Here is a 14,934-nt window from a genome sequence, read left to right on the forward strand (position 1 = left end):
CATCCTGGGCCCTGGCAATTCTTAGCCCCATGCTGTGGATTGCATTATGAAGGCAAGGGCTTATCTTCGCCTTACTTGTGCACTTCAGAGCCTCCAAGGTTGGAAGGTTGGGGCTCTCAGTATGACCCAGGAAAAGGGGGGGGGGGGCAGGGGAAGAGGCTGCAGGAATGAGAAGATGTGAAATGCTCCCAAACTGCACAGGGTCTGGCAAGGCTTTGCAGGAGGAAACATTAGGAGCTGGCTTATGAGAGAGGTCAGACTAATTTTGAGGACATCTCAGCCCAGACTGCTAACAGAGCCCTTTGTGGAGCCCTCTTTCAGCAAGGAGAATTGCTGGGGCCTGGCCTTGTTGGGCCTTGGGAGAGCTGAGGCTCTGAGTTATTAAAAAGGGGAAGGAGGGTGGAGGAAAGGCAGGTAGAGAGGTGGACGTTATGAGGGAGGATCAAAGATGGATTCCCTCTGTGACACATGGATAGCAAGTGAGGTGAGGTGAGTGAGGGGCAGTAGGGAGAGGGACTGGCCCTTTCATCAGCCAGCCTTGGCAGAAGCTAGGGCTGAGCAGCTAGATGGGAAGGCAGCTCTAGCCTCCACCCGGTGCTGGGGAACTGGGAGCTGTCCAGCACAGGAGCCTGCTGAAACCAGAAGAGGCCTGGCCTGAAGGAGGCCTCAGGGGAAAAGTGTGGTGGCTCTCCCAGGGTGCCCTCTGTGTCTCACTGCCCCTTCTCTGCTCCAAGGATTAAGAGGCCAGTTTAGAGGGCCAACCCTAAGAAAGGGAACACTGAGCAGAGAACCTTTGCATTTTCTCTATGGAAAGGGCATTGGCAGAAGATGAGAAGGAACAGGGTGTTCAAGAAACGCACCAGTGTTCAATTCTAAACATTAGTCAAGTATGAGGTACTTCGCACCACTCTTACATGTCCTGTGCTGAGCACCGCTAGGAAGCCCCCCAAGGGAGCGACATGAAAGCATTTGAAGATTGCTTCATGCTTCTAGTGCTAACTGTATAACCAACAGTTTGGCCGTTGGGCCTGCCACATGGCTGAGGACTAATGTCCAGGCACACCACCAAGTCTCCAGGAGACCGGGAGGGTCCTGAGATACTCATTAGTGGGACCTCCAATCCTACGTGCTGATAACCTAGGCCATCTCTGGTGTCTGCCTCTGCCACAAAGCTCACTCGTGTAAGCTCGATTTTGTCAGGCTCTCCTATGGGCTTCAGTGCTATACTAGGTACAGGACGTGTAAGAGTAGTGTAAGGCACTTCAGTCAGACGGATGCTTAAAACTGAACACTGGGTGCTTCTTTCCCACACCTGCCCTCCCAGTTGAAACTGTCTGAATAACCCGTATCTTCAGAAGCCCCACCTAGCTCTCTCCTTCCCTCTGCTCTGATCCCATACACCACCTTTTCTTCAAGTGCTTCCTTCAAGCTCCCTCCTTCCCCCAAGTGCCAAGGGATGCTGAGTCTGTTTCTCACCTTCATTCACCAGGTCCCTCCTCTCCAGGCAGGGACTGGGAGTGGAGTGGTGGGAGGCTGGAGCAGCTGTGCACGCTGTCACTGCAAGTGGGGATCAGGGTTGGAGGTTGGTCCTCCATTGTGGCTACTGTCTCCCAGCCAAGGGAAAGGGGAAGAAACCCCATCCCAGTGCTTTTTGGCTGACTTGAGAGCACCATTCCCTCTTCCCTCAGTCATTGATGCATCTCCCCTGCCACCTGGATGTCTTTCCCCACTCGGTGTAGTACCTCCCATGCCAAGCCCGATCCTTCCTGACCCAGTACTCTCCTCCTCTATGAAGTTATTAACTAACTGTGGTCAAGTCCCCTTCATGATTGTCTCCTCAGCAGTTCTGTGTGTCACTTGTACCAGACATACTGTGGGGTAGCGGTTAACATCGGCTCACAGGGTGCTGGGTGGCTCAGTCGGTTAAGTGTCCAACTCTTGATCTCAGCTCAGGTCTTGATCTCAGGGTTGTGAGTTCAAGGCCCATGTTGGGCTCCAGGCTGGGCATGGAGCCTACTTCAAAAAAAAAAAAAAAATTGGCTCAGGGCCAGCAGCCTGGCTGAAGTATTACCCACCCCACTCCTTAGCTGTGTGATTTAGGCAAGTGCCTTACCCTCTCTCTGCCTCAGTTTTCTCAGCTGTAAATAAAATGAGAAGGATAACATTATCTACCTTGTGGGGTTTTGTGAAGATGGAATGAGATGATCCATGTAAAATGTGGGGAGCAATGCCTGGCACGTGGTGAGTATTCCATAAATATTAGCTTTGTTATTGCCTCTTCCTAGCCTTGGGCCCCAGCTCTCCCAGCAGGCTGGGAAAGGTGGCCGAGAGTACATTCACTTTATCTCCCATCAGCCCAAGAGTTTCCTGATTACAGGGACTCTTCCCTTCACCCTGAGGTTAGTCCAAGTTAGTCCAAGGCTTTGGACACACTGAAGACAGAGTATGATCAAGCCAGTCCTGTTACTGGCTGGGCTCATGTAGAAGAAACTGAGGCAGCTTGGGGGCGAGACTTGCAAAGAAGTCCTCAGTTTTTCTAGGTTGGGCAAGAGCTGACCTTGTCATTCTTTGACTCTGTCCTTGGCCCGGATTTGGTGCCTGGTTGTGAGATTCCTTTTTCCATCATGCTCCATCATTACTTCGTGTGGTTATCTATTCGACCATGTTTACTGAGCATCTACAATGTAGACAGGACTGTACAAGGTATGGGAGACACAGTGGTGAATAAAGTATAGACTTCTGCTTCAAGAGAGCTCCCGGCCTATTCATTGGGAAGATACTGAATAAGTGGGATGGGTTTTTACAAGGGAGAGGCAGTGGGAACATCGATATGGTGTGGGGGTCAGGGAAATTGTCACTGAGAAAGGACCTGTGATGGGGAAGGGGGTCAGTGAAGAGGATGAGGAGAGAGCGTAGTCGAGGCCTCCTGTAGCCTCACCTGGCTTCCCAGCCTCCACCCTCCCAAGGCACCCAATATTTCTCAGGATTCACACAAACCTACCTTGGCCAAACATCTTCCTCTACTTTCCTTCCCGCCCCTCCCACCTCTCTCTGAAGGTGGCTCTGCTGTCTTTCTGGGAGCTGTGTGGCTGTTGTGACTTGGGGCTTCCTGGTCAGGTCTCAGTGTGCAAACCACAGACTATCACATAACTTCCTAACATGCCCCTGGGGCCCTCTGGTTAAAGCCTGTGGAGAGGGTTTGCAAAGACACCTTCCTGTAGGTTGTGGAGCCCCTGCTCCACTGTGCTGAGGGCTGAGCAGCCGATGGCAGCGAATAGGGCCAGATTTCCTCCCTCCCACTCCTCAGGAAGCTCTGCCTCCAGCACTCCACCCTGCTTCCTGTTTAGTAGGGACGATTTCCTGGCTGTTTCCTTGCCAGCGGTGTCTCATTTCCTCCTCTCCCTCCCCTCTCTTGGAGCCCCTGCTCAGTGTGATGAGGGAGGCAGGCCCCTCCCCTGTGCAGTGTGCCCTCTCCCTCCTGACTGCATTTCCCTGGGTCTCCAGAGAGCAGTGGGAGGGGCAGTCTGCCCACCCTCCTCTGCAAGGAGGCAGGGCACAGCTCTCTGTAAGAGAAGGCAAGCCCAGCTACAGGGCGCCAAGGCGTCCAGTTCCTTCAACATCTATTGAACGTCTGCTACGTGCCAGGCACTGTACTGGGTGCCAGGAGTCCAAACTGAGAAGCCAGTGCTGTGTAGACTGTGGAAGCTTTGGGGGGGGGGGCAGTTGGGGGAGAGCAGGACTTAGCTCTCCAAGGAAGGTCAGCGAGGCCTTCCTGGAGAGGATGATATTTGAGCTGAACACAGCACAAATAGAAATTAGCTAAAGAAAGGCGTGAAACCACAGGGTGTGTGGATAAATGATCAATGTTGAGACCAGGAGGGCTGGGAGATGAGGCTGCGAGACAGGGAGGAGTCAAGTCAAGGAGGGTCTTAGAGACCCCCCCCCCCCCCAAGGAGCCTGATTTTATTACATGGGAGAGTTATAATTAGATTTACAATTTGGCCAGGTCATTCTGGCCTCAGTGAACAAATGGTGCGAGTGGACCAGTCAGTGTGGGGCCAGGACACCAAGTTGTGTGTCCCGGTGAGAACTACCAAGGGCCTGAACTAGGGCAGTGGCACTAGGGTGCAGGGGTCAAGAAAAAATGGCTGGACCACAGGACTGACAGGACATCTTGGCCTGACGCTGGGGACCTGGGTTCTGGCCAGTTCTGGTTCTGGCTCTGTGACTTTGGACAACCCCTTACATTCTGCAAACCACAAGTCCACCATCTATCAAGTGCCTTCCCCACCTGGTAGAAGGAACCGAGATGATGGAAGTGAAGAAGCAGATGAGGGGGGGTCATTGTGTAATTGCCATTTACGATTGGTAAAGGCCGTGGGGCTGCAGCCTGATAGGAGCCCAACCCCTCTGTGATTCCTCAGGTCCATGGCAGGGGTAGATGGGAGGGAGCAGTTGTCTCTTTCTGTGGCTGATCCTGGAGCTGGCCAGCTCTACAGAGGTCGTTGAATCCCTGTCCCTTCCTTTGGACAGGTGATCATCATTAGGGGGACACCAGAACCAGGAAGGATCTGCCCTTAAGAAAACGTTTTTGGAGCCACCCAAAGGGACAGGGATTTCTGTTGGCCCCACCCAGCACATGAGGAGGGATAATGCGGGATCCCTACCTACTGGCAGACACCCACCCTTACAGCCTCCCCGCCTGGGCTTTGCCTGGCCAGGGTGAGACCCCCAAGAAGCAGAATCTGCAGAGGAGGGCCTTCTGGCCAGATGAGGTCACACTCGTCTTGGATCACGTGTTACAGTGTTTCCCAGCTCCTTGTCATTTTCTGGTGTCCAACCCCAATCTTTCTGGCTGGAAGGGGACTTCCTTTTCCAAGGCCCCATTTTCAATGGGAATGGAGAACAAAGGCTTCATATCTGCAAAGCTCATTAGCCAGCTCCCCTTGACCTTCACTTTGGGGATAAGCCACCCCAGTCCATTAACCTCTCACTGGCTGGCCCCCACTCTGCACACCCCTCTCTCCCAGATGCCATTCTAGTTCCCCATATCCCCTCGCAGAACACCGAGCACAACACTAATTGGCTGCAGGTTTCATAAGGCCGTGACCCATGGCTGGTTCAGGAGGACGGATTTTTCTGGCAGCCCTGCATCCGTGGCGCCCAGCCAGCCGAATCCAGGGCTTAGGGTCCACTCTGCTGCTTGTCTTGGGAGCTTCTCTCCATGAATCTTGCAACTAGGAAATCAAAGCCTCTCCCATGAGCCTCTCTTGCTAGGAGGGGGACCCATCATGCAGGCTTGCTAGCATCTGCTGTGATTCTTATTCAGCACCACTCACGTAATTGCTATAAAAGAGACCAGGCTAAGGGACAGAGGGAGGATGGGAAGGTGTCTGTGTCATAAACAAGGAGAGATATTTAGTGGTTTTTAAGCGCCATAGTCATCTCCAGGGAGAGCTTGAGAGGAAAAAAATAACACTTTATTTGGAAACAATTCTGAGATGTTGTAGGCTCATCTCGGCTTCACTTTCCCTGCTGTTTATTATGAAGTGTTCTGTGCTCAGAAATCGGGGCTGCATTCTGAAGTCACAGGCCAAGTTCTGGGCTCCAGATGACGGGGCAGCTCAGGCTAAGTTCTCTGCCCTAGAGGGGAAGGGTCTGGAGCAGGGCAGCTCATCTGTTCTTCTGGTCACCTTATTCTTATGGCCCTTGGGGACAGAGAGCCCACAGTCATTCCTAAGAGCCTTTTACCATTGAATGAGCCTTTTACCATCCCTCTGTATGGGAGGGAACCAAGGCTGGAGCTAAGAGGAGCCCCAGAAGAAGGAAGGTTCTCAGGGTGCCTGGGTAGCTCAGTAAGTTAAGCGTCTGACTTCGGCTCAGATCATGATCTCGCAGTTCATGGGTCGCATCGGGCTCTGTGCAAGGGGAGGATTTGGGGTTGGATCCTAAAACAAAAAAGACATTAGTGGAAAAAACTGGTGAACTCTGAATCAAGTTTAGTTTACTTTAACAGTAAAGTGCCAATGTTAATTTCTTAGTTTTGACATATGTGGCATGGCTGTGTAAAACATTAACATCGGGGGAAACTGGGCAAAGGGTTTATGGGACCTCTACTATCTCTGCAACTTTTCTGTAAATCTAAAATTCCTTCAAATTGAAAACTTCATTTTTAAAAAAAGTTGGGGGGCACAAAAAATAGACAAAGACGAGTCAGAAACTTCAAGAGGGGTGAAGCTTTACAGCACTTGGGTGTCTGAGCCCTCAATCCCAGTGGAAAAGCAAAGGGATCTCCTGATGCTAAAGCCTTTAGGATCAAGTTTATTCTGAGATAACACACCTCCAGCACTTGACCAACTCCCTACCTGAAGTCTGGTTCTGGACACTTCATTTCGTCCATCTTTGGAGCCAGAGCTGTCTTCTGGGAGATTTGCCCCTTCCTAGGACTTCTGCAAAAGATTAAAGCAGTAGTAGTCACTGTTCCCCTGTCTGGCTCTAGGGACCAACTCGATTAGAGGGGTCTTCAAACTGTTTTTAGCAGTAACATGGAGAGCCAAGATTTAAAACAGATAAATCTGAAGCTAGTTAAAGCAGGGAGAGCCCTTTCCATTCCTTCATGCAGCCACAGTGCTGTCTCCAGCAGCCCTTTGGAAATGACCAAACCCTCTTTAGCTCAGGTTAGCCGCTGCTCCCCATAGCACCTCAAGATGAGCTCATTATGTACGTTTCTCACACTCGCCCCACACCTGACCCACCAGACGGAATGAGTGGTTTTGTAAAAATCCACCTTTTAAGGGTCCAGAATGAAAATCTCCCTGATCTAAACAATTGGCCCATGCCATGAGTGTCAGAGGGCTGTTCTCTCCTACCCAGTCACTGTCAAGGCCAAGTTTTCCCTAAATCTCTCTTGCTGCTGCGGTTGCAGCCTTTTTTTCTTCTTGTTCCTCCCAGTGCAGGAGAAAATGAACTAGACACCATCAGAGCTAAAGCAACTCTGTGTTCTTGAAGCTGCAATTAATCCTTCTCTAAATTATCTTTTCGTATGTGAAATCACTTAAGGTCCTGCAGGCTCAGGCCACAGGGCATACCTTCTGAGCCCCCTAAGAGAAGCGCTCAGAGGAAGATGCTGCTCTAGGCTGGGGTGCTCTGAGAGGAGCAGAGCTAGGAGCCGGCTACCCCTCTGGTTCACACTCCCCCTGGCTCTCCCCAGGCCCACTCAGCCCCCACTCTCTGCCTCCCCCATCCTAGCAGGTCTGGCTCAGGCCAAGAAGAAGTGGTCCCCACATCCCACTGATGCCTATTGGCATTATTGGGAAAGTCAGCTTCGAGACCACAGAGGGATGTGGGGTGCTGGGGGCTAGAGCTCGGGAAGCACTGTAGACAGTGAGACAGCTGAATTAAACAGCATCTGTGTGAGTCACTGCCCTCCCGCCTGCCTCTCCAGTCCTGGAGTGAACCTAGAAGCTGGTGAGACAGTTGCCTCCTCAGCCAGTTAAATTGCTCTCTAAGGACAGAAGCAGAAAGGCTGAACTGAAAATTACAACAGAAAAAGTTTAGGCTAGACATCAAGAATAATCCTGTGAATTTCATGTGCCCCCAAAGGATTTTATGGTGTCTCTTTCCTGGGAGGCATCCAGTGGTTTGCCAAAGCTCTACCTGCCCAGGGTAACATAGGTCAGTCCTGCCCTCTTCTATGACGTGGTGACTTCCATATTCATGAGCAGTCCTTATGTGGCCCCAGCATGGAAATGCTCGTCATTGTGAAATATACAGAAATGATGGTTGTACACTTTTACCTGTAACTATTGTCAGGTCTCCCCCTGCTCCTGGTGACAGAAGTCATTGCTTTGGCAAAATTAATTTACTTGGAAACGAACCTGGAGGATGTGCCTTTGCTTTGTCTTCCATGCCTCTGTGTTCTGTCTTCCACTCTCTTCGCCATAGTTACATGTGATTTGGGTGCTAGGAACGGCACCCAGGCACCATGGAACCCTTCCCTTCCTTGAAGAAGGATTGAGAGTGGCCTCAGCCCAGACCTGTAGGTCTCCACTGCAGAGAGCAGACCCAGGTCTGGTGTTAGGAGTCAGAGCGCCCAGCATGTAAGACACCCACAGGTGCTCAGGATTGGGATAGGTTCTTGACCAACCTAATTGAACATGATCTTCCTGATGACACTCTGAGGGAGAGATTATTATACCCATTTCATAGGTGGGCAACTCAACCAAGAAAGGTTAATAGTTTGCCCGAGTCGCAGACTGTAGGCTGTGTTGGTACAGGTGGAAGCCAGGTCTTTGGACATTGGGAACAGGGCTCTTTCTACCCCACCACACAGCTGTCAATTCTAGTCATAGTCATGGTAATCAAGACAACAGTGGGTAGTTGGTCACAAAAGGCCAACAACTGTAACCATGTGATTGACCCCTTCCTGAGCTCCCACTACGGCCAGCGCTCATCACATTGGCACTGAGTCTTGCAGCAGCCTTGTGAGATTCACGTCGCTGTTCCCATTTTGAAGATGAGAAAACCAGAGCTCAAAGAGGTTATGTCGCTTGAGAAGGCCACACTTCAAGGACTGGGTAGAGTGGAGAGTCAAATCCATGTGTTTTATCTAAAGCCTGTCATCTTTCCACTGTGCAGTAGAGTCTCCCCCGTAGAATTTCCCCACTCTGATATTTAGGAACTTCTTTTTGTCTAAATCTCCACTCTTTGTGCTACAATGTCAATGCAGCTATGAAAATATATTAGTATGTGTTTGTTTTGCCTTGTTGTTTTTGCTGAGGGCATCCAAGCAAATACACAGTTGGTGACCCAGCCCCAGGGAGGTTGTGTGTTCTCTCTTCTCGTTTCTATTTTTCTCTCTTCACCTTGGTCCTGTCTTCTGCTTCTCTCCTGTGCCTTTGTGTCCCCCCCCCCCCAGGGTATTTCTCTACTTTCCCACCTTCCCTTATCATCCTTTCTGCTCCCTTAGACCTCAGCAGCCAATCCTGTACCTCCAGCCTCTCGTTGCCAAGCAACAGGCTTCCTACCTGCCCCATTGTGTTAGAATCTCCATGACAACAAGTACTGCCAAAAGAGAGGGGAAAAAAAAAAGTTCGGTGATGGTAGGAGGAGGTGGTGAGACCCTGTATTTCAGGACATTCATACAGTTTTACCAGCAACAACTTGCTTGCTCTCAGGGCCTCTGGAGAGCATCACAAATAGCTTAAACCAAAACCTCATGAGATAACAAGTCAGGAGAGTGACAGTCTGCAATCAGAGACATAGATTCTAGCTTAGGGACATTTATACGAGGGCCAAGGATGAGGGCCACAGGCGTTTAGTGTGTAGATAGAGTGGGGTTGGGCCATGTGATCACCTTTCTGTGGGTCAATTCAGGAAGGCAGCCTGGATAAGGGAGGATTTTTCAATAGTTGCTTGAGTGAGGTAATGGAGAGTGTTTTTCACTAGGAGATAAGTAGGAGCAGGGCCATGCCTGAAGCAAGCAGCCTTTAGGGAAGGGCTAAGGCTAAGGATGGGAGGTGGAAGACAGGGCTGTCGTAAACAAGATCTCGAACCACACAGCCTCCTGCCCAAGGACTGTGGGTGTGTGTGAACCCTGGGAGATTTTCCTGGTCGGTCTGACTTCAGGCAGTGGTTGATCTCAGTAGCCTCTGCCTCCCTCTGCCACTACTTCCACTTTGCCTTCCTATCCCAAAGGTCTGGAGGAAGCCTGCAGGGAAAAGGAGGGAAAGAGCAGGTGGGAAAGGAAGTGAGGACAGCACTGGACTTCTAGGTACCCGGACTGATGTTCGCAGAGGGGGATCTTACAGCCACAGTCCTGAGGACCTGACAGACATTCACCAGGTGACTATAGGCCACCTAGGATGGTGGTTGGGTGATGGACTCAGAAAGAGGAAGGACTGGGGCGCCTGGGTGGCTCAAGTCAGCTAAGTGTCTGACTCTTGATTTCGGCTCAGGTCATGATCTCGTGGTTTGTTGGTTCAGTCCCCGCACTGGGCTCCATGCTGATGGCGTGGGGCCTGCTTGAGATTCTCTCTCCCTCTCTCTTTGCCCCTCTCCCACTCGTGCTCATTCTCTCTCTCTCTCTCTCAAAAATAAATAAAAAACTTAAATAATAAAAATAATAATAAGACTGAAAAGAAAGGGGGAGGAAGCCTAAGCTGGTCAGAACATCTAGGAACTACCTACCTGGACAAGTTGCCAGGGACCAGCCAAGGTCCTTCATGAAGCCAAAGCAGGGCCTTCTTGGACTTACTTATTGTTCAAGGTAGATAGTGCATGGAAGACCCCTCTAACCCGGTGGCTGGCACTGGTAGGGACTCAGTGATCCCACCCAGTCACCTCGTCTTGCTGGCATGCTCCTCACTGGTACTGCCGGGTACTTCAAGCGTATATACTAAGGCCAAGACTCATCCTGTCATCCTGTTCATGCATCTGACCCTGAGCATTCTTTGCCCCTCCAAACCTCCAAAGCAGAAGAACCAGAAAGGTCCCAGTTCCTGTATTTAGTGCTCTTCATGGACAGAAAGTCCCTCCTTGTTTCCAACTGAAATCCCCAAAGTAGAGCAGTTCCTTTGTTCTGCACTTTGTTCGGAGGGCAAGGCGAGCAGGATCTGCTCGCGGTGGGGCCACCCCATGCGGTTTTGCCTCCAGCTCTGCTCCCCTGCCTGGCCTGACTGTTCAGGAACATTGCTAAAGCTCTTGGCATGTGTGGCCACATGGAAGGCCAGGCCCCCAGCAAAGGCTGCAGCCCCACTGCTGAACTTGGCCGTTCTGATGTACGCCCCTAATTGCTGAGAAGGGTGCAGTGAGTCAGACACTCAGACACCACTGGAGGAAGAACATGTTGCCTGAATCTTTCTGAACAGCGGTCTGTAGTTTATGACCAAGAGTCTTTATAAGATTCTCCCCTGTATCCAACAATTCCCCTTCTGACAAAGAAGCCTGAGGAAATAAGCTAAGGCTCAAGCAAAGCTTGTTTGCGTGTTTATCACAGTGTTCTACGTACTGCTGGAAAATTGGAAACAACCTGAGTGACTAGCAATGACAGAATGGTTAAGTAATTTCTGTATAAAGCTTTTGCGTGATGGTTTGTTATCTTTTTAAATTTTTGTAAATGTTTCTTTATCTTTGAGAGACACAGAGAGAGCATGAGCAGGGGAGGGGCAGAGAGAGAGGGAGACACAGAATCTGAAGCAGGCTCCAGGCTCTAAGCTGTCAGCACAGAGCCCCATGTAGGGCTCGAACCCATGAACCACAAGATCGTGACCTGAGTTGAAGCTGGACGCTTAGTCGACTGAGCCACCCGGGCGCCCCATATTATCTATTAACAAGTACACTTTTGAACACAATTGAATGAAAAGTAAAAATGCTTAATTATAGTAAATGAAGAGACATGACATGTATGTACAGTGTAATCACAGTTTTATGCGTGTGAATATGAATAGTAAAAAGCCTGGAAGAAACCAAAACACCTAACAATGCTAAATGTAGACTAGTAGGTTTGTAGATGATAGGCTTTTTTCTTCTTTGTGTCATTCTAGATTTTCCAAGTTTTTTCTAATAAGCGTGTTATTATTTTTATAAGAACTACCCTTGATTAAGCACGTTCCACATGCTACTGTGCTAAGCATTTTTCACACTGCTTTAGATTGAGTGTTTGTGTCCCCCCAAATTCCTATGTTGAAATCTTAATCTCCAAGGTAATTGTGTTAGGAAGTGGGGTCTTTGGTAAGTGGTTATGTCAGGAGGGCAGAGCCCCTCATGAATGGAATCAGTGCCCTTTAAAGAAGAGACCTCAGAGAGCTCCCTCACTTTTCCACCATGTGAGGACACAGCCAGAGGCAGCCGGCTGTGATCCAAGAAGCAAGTTCTCACGAGTCGGCAAGTCTGCCGACACCGTGACCATGATCACAGCCTCCAGAACTGTGAATAAGTTCTGTTGCTTATAAGCCACCCGGTCTGTGATATTCTGTTAAAGCAACCCAAATGAACGAAGACACACATTATCTCATTTTATTTTTATAGCAACTCAGTGAGATAGATACCCTTATTTTTCAGATGAAACAACCAAAGCTTGCAGAGCGTAAGTAGCTTTCCCTACACCGCCCCGTTTATAAATAGCAGAACCACATCCTGAACAACACCCCCAAAAAAGTTACAGAAAGTTAATGCAGTCATTCAGGGTGGGCGTGGGGTGGATAAGTGGTGCTGATCTGCCTGGCTTTTGGGTTTCTGGCCTAAATGTGCAAATGTTAATGTGTCCCACCTCAGGGGGCCCTGTTACCTCAGCCTTGTTTGCTGGGCAGTTCTGGTCAAACCTGACCAACCTCTCCAGGCAAAGGTGGCCCCCCTCGGAGACCCTGTACCGGGATGTACAGGACAACGGAGGGAGGCCCCCGGTGTAGACAGGGTGGGACAAGTGCACTCCTAGATGTGTTCGGCATAATAGGAGAGGGCGGGGCGGGGGGGGGGCGATGCTTCCCCATCTTCGGCTCGTGTGAGACCCCCCAGCTCCCCTGTTAGCGTCCTGGTGTCTGGCAGGACTCTGGGCCTTGGGAGGCTACACCCTGGGAGCCTCACAGCCCATCGGACCCTTTCCCATGATTGAGGTCAGCAGGGGGAGGGGAGGATTCTCTCCTGCCGCCTGGCCCCTTGCCTTGGGCTATAGTGAGTGAGGCCTGGCGTCTCTGTGCGTGACTCCTACACGAATGTGCTGCTGAAGAAAGCGGGGAGGTGGGGGACGGGCAGGGACACGTGTCCTGGGTTGGCAGCATTGTACTGGCAGGAATGAGGCCCAAGCATGGTTTTAGCTTGGCTCTGAGGGTAGTAGCTGGTGGAGCCGGCAGGACAGGGGTGCTCCGTTTTGCTCAAGACACATAGGCAGCCACACTTTTATCTCTCCACGGCTCAGGAATGAGAGGAGTTAGGGAAGTTGCATTCTCTTTTTTGCTGGAATTGCTTGCCCCACTTCTCAGATGGAAAAGTTAAGGCCCGGAGACTGAATAATTCAGAGAGATACTTAGCACTGGAATCCAGTCCAACGGTCACATTCCTGGGCTGCTCTCGACTGTTGGGCCTGCCCCCAGCTCCGCGCTCTTGCCTCTTAGCCCCACCCCCACCCCTTGCATATTCTGAAGTTTGTGAGGAAAGTAGAGCTGGCTTATTGCTAGTGTAGCCAGCCTAAAGCTGACTTAACTAGGCAGGAGGTCTGGTCTGCAGCTCCCAGCTCAGTCTGACTGATGGGTTTACAGTCAGATTGAGAGTCCAGTCCTCTACAAATGCCAGGATGTGGCACCCCAGCCAGGGTACTAGCCTACACATGGCAGAGTGGCAGGGCCTCTGGACGGGAGGGCTTTAAGAGCAGTCCAGAATCCCTCACACGTCTCCTACCCCAGCACCAAAGAATTTCCCTCCCCTGCCCCAGCCCAGTGGCCCTGGACTTTGGGGGCCTGGAGAGTATGTGGGGCATGTTGAGTGATAGGTCCTCCGTCTGCCTGACTGGAAAAACCATCGATGGAAGCACACTGCAGGCTTTAAGTTGAGGAAGAAAAATAACAATAAAGTGAGTGTGAGAAAGTCGGAGCTGACAGGTCTGGTGGGAGAGGCAGTCATCTGGCTGGCTGCCTGGGGGTCTACGCAGGTTCCAGTTTCTCTGTCTGAGATGAGTTCCCCCACCCCCAAGGCTCCATTTACTCCTGCTCCTCCCCCATTCATTAGCTCTAGGGTCCATCTGGAATCTAAGCTATTGCTTGGGAAGCCAGAGCTCTAGTAACAGTGGCCTAGAGGAAGTAACCAGACACACACACACACACACACACACACACACACACACACGCACGCACAGACCAGAGAGACAATCAGATGCGGGTGAGACATGGGCTGTCTTTGGAGCAGCTCCCCAGGGGCCTAGGCAACTGTACTCTAGTGATACAGAGCTCCCAAGCTCTCATTTGCCTCACAGGAGAGCATACCACATTCTAGAAACAGCCAGAGGGGGTTTTGGAGCTGGGGGTGTGGAGCAGGAGGTGTTCTGGAGCAGAGTGAAGCTGCGTGTGGCTGCACATGCTCCCCATGCCAGCTCAACTTCCTGGGAGGTATTTATAACCCAAGCCTCCAGCCCCCTGTGATTTGTGGGACAGCTTTAAACCATTGATTTTCATTAGCACTAAATCATTTCTCTTGGCTAATTGAAAAGGAACCAAGGATACTGACAGTGGAACCGTTTATACGGATCAAATCAGTGAAAAATGCCAATATGCTGATACAGTGCAAGTCTTCAGTTGGGCATCTCTGGGGCCCCTCCCTGGAGCTCAAAATTCACTTTTCTCTCAAAGGCCAGAGGCTGTGAGAAACTACTCCCTATCCACTCCCTCCCCCGCGCCCTGTCTTGACCCCAAGACTGGAAAACCAGGAAATGGACCTGATTCTTAGCAGAAGGGATGGAGGTTAGACATTTGGAAGATCTTACAGCATTGAGAGATGGGACAGGAGGTTCTGAGAGTAGTGTTGGAGGAACAGTGAACGTTTCTTCTATATAGGTTGTTTGAATTTTACATATGTCCTGCCTGTCAGCCTGGGCTTAGCACAGAATAGGCATGAGGCTAGGGAACACTAAGGGAGGGTGCTGGAGTTGCTCTGAGAATGCCAAGTCTGGGCAGTACAGTATTTGGAAGCCATCTCGTGGGAAAGGGGGTTGGGCTCAGCTGGACTGGGCCTTAAAGGTAGGTTGTTGGCACCAGCTTGATCATTTACTATAAATGCCAGGAAACCAAACTGTTTGTTATTACCTGAGATTAACTTGGCCAGTCCCATCTTCCTCTGTAAGAACATGTTACCATCTGGCCAGAAGGAAGACCTTTCTACAGTTTTACAGTTAAAGGAGTTCCTGTGGATGTTGGCAGAGCCCTGGGCCCCAGGGGTGGAGAGGGGAGG

The 14,934-nt window shown here is 50.7% G+C and overlaps 1 protein-coding gene and 1 long non-coding RNA gene across 8 annotated transcripts in view; one reads left to right on the top strand and one right to left on the bottom strand.

Annotated features, from left to right (window-relative positions):
* Nucleotides 1-14,934, top strand: part of NAV1 (neuron navigator 1) — a 269,569-nt gene that overhangs the window by 70,078 nt on the left and 184,557 nt on the right. The window lies entirely within an intron of this gene.
* On the bottom strand, nt 5,459-6,543 carry LOC132686362 (uncharacterized). Its single transcript, XR_009613632.2, has 2 exons — nt 6,366-6,543; nt 5,459-5,948 (listed from the first exon to the last, which is right to left on the bottom strand). It is a non-coding gene; the product is annotated as an uncharacterized LOC132686362 (long non-coding RNA).

The sequence above is a fragment of the Panthera onca genome, chromosome F1 (assembly GCF_046562875.1).
Source record: "Panthera onca isolate mPanOnc1 chromosome F1, mPanOnc1 haplotype 2, whole genome shotgun sequence".
NCBI classification, from domain to species: domain Eukaryota; kingdom Metazoa; phylum Chordata; class Mammalia; order Carnivora; family Felidae; genus Panthera; species Panthera onca.